Source organism: Myodes glareolus, chromosome 13 (assembly GCF_982192425.1).
Source record: "Myodes glareolus chromosome 13, mMyoGla1.1, whole genome shotgun sequence".
Lineage (NCBI taxonomy): Eukaryota > Metazoa > Chordata > Mammalia > Rodentia > Cricetidae > Myodes > Myodes glareolus.
Window position 1 is genome coordinate 52953885 of NC_142038.1, and position 1758 is coordinate 52955642.

Here is a 1758-nt window from a genome sequence, read left to right on the forward strand (position 1 = left end):
TTGCCCCGCGCCTGCGCGGTAGCACCGCAGCGCGCTAACCTGGCAACTGCACCTGCCCTACGTTCGCAGGGCAGAAGCTAGTGCGCTTGTGCGACAAGACACAGCCTCGCTTGTCGCCGCACCTTCCAAGGGTTGGGTTGTGGCTCTTAACCCCGGCCACAGGTTTATTTATAGCTTCGTTTTCTGAATGCAAATAAATAAATACATACATACATAAGTTTCGCTGCCTACAGCATCAACTAAGTGGCTAAAAAAGTGGTCTTATTATTGGTTTAGTAGAAACAATTAAATTAACATATCATAAAAACAAACGCTGATGGGCATGGTGACCCAAATTCGGTCATACAATACTTTAGGAGGCAAAGACCATAGAGGGTCTGGACTTAGGGGCCAGCATTGGCCTAAATGTGCAGACCTGGCCTCAGAGAACAAACCCGCTGAGCTCCAGCCACAAGTCCTCGGTGCGCTCACAAGTCACTTAAATACCTCTACGTGCGGAGACAAACGCTGGTCCGTATCTAGATGTGCAGCTGGGGGTTTGTTTGTGCGTGATATGACCTAGCAGGAGGTGAGGCATGAGTAGGCGAAACTTTAGAAGTTTGTACTGTGTGTATCTGCATTATTTATTATGAAAACGGAGAAATTTAAAGTATACGTAATACAGGGGTCTCTAGAGAAACAGAGCCGATGGAATGAAATCTATATATCAAAAAGGGATTTAGTAGAGTGACTTGCAGGCTGTGGTCCAGCTCGTCCAACAATGTCTATCAAGGGAAAGCCCAAGAATCAGCAGTGGTTCAGTCCGAAAGCCTGTGTGTCTCTTTTGCTCTTCAGTGTGCGCCAGAATCCCAGAGACGTAGGCTCTAACGCTGGTGAAGCGGGAGCAAGGGCAGGCAAAAGGCAACTTTTCCTTTAGATAGGCGGCCAAGAGAAGCTGTGTCAGGCTTACGGTGGCTCTTTGGAGCCCAAATGAGCCAGTTAACTAAAAATCCCTCACAGGTGTGCCTAGCAGCTTGGGTTTTTTGTTAATTCTCGACGTAGTCAAGTAGACAACCAAGAATAACACTGCACGTCAGAAGCACCTTTTCTAGCAACTGTATGTGATCCATGTTGTGTAAGGGCACACTGGAGAGCTCACACCTAAGGCCTCACACAATCTACCATTGAGCAGATAGGGTCACAGTTGTTTTATGCTATGGTTGTATGACTGTACCACAGAACTTAATTGTCTTTTTAAAGGCTAGTTAGCTGGTTCCAGCCTTGTGGCATGATGGATAGTGTTGTTAGGAGATGCTTTTATGTGTTCTTTGTACTTTTTCTTCTGCCCTGGGAATCACTGATTTCACGACTTGTTTTTCTCCAGTCAACCCCAAATAGTATCTTGTAGTTTCAATCAAAGACTTTTCCTTATTGCAGGCGAGACAGGGCATTTCCCCCCGCCCCATGCCTTCCCCAAAAAAGACAGTGGAAGTTAAGACAGGGGCAAGAGAGGGGAAGGAGCCCTTCAGGTCAGAATCTAGTGCACCCCTTCTTGCTGACTGAGAATCAATGAACTTTAACACAGTTTTAAAAAGCCAACATTGTCTACAGAGATCGTGTATGTTTCCCTGAAGACATCTCAAATAGCGATATTAAAAAAAACAAAAAACAAAAACATATGAGTCAGGTGATTCAGTCCTGTAATCCAGCACTTGGAATGGAGAGGCAGGGAGATCAGTAGTTTGAAATTGTTCTTGGTTACATAGCACATGCAAAGAC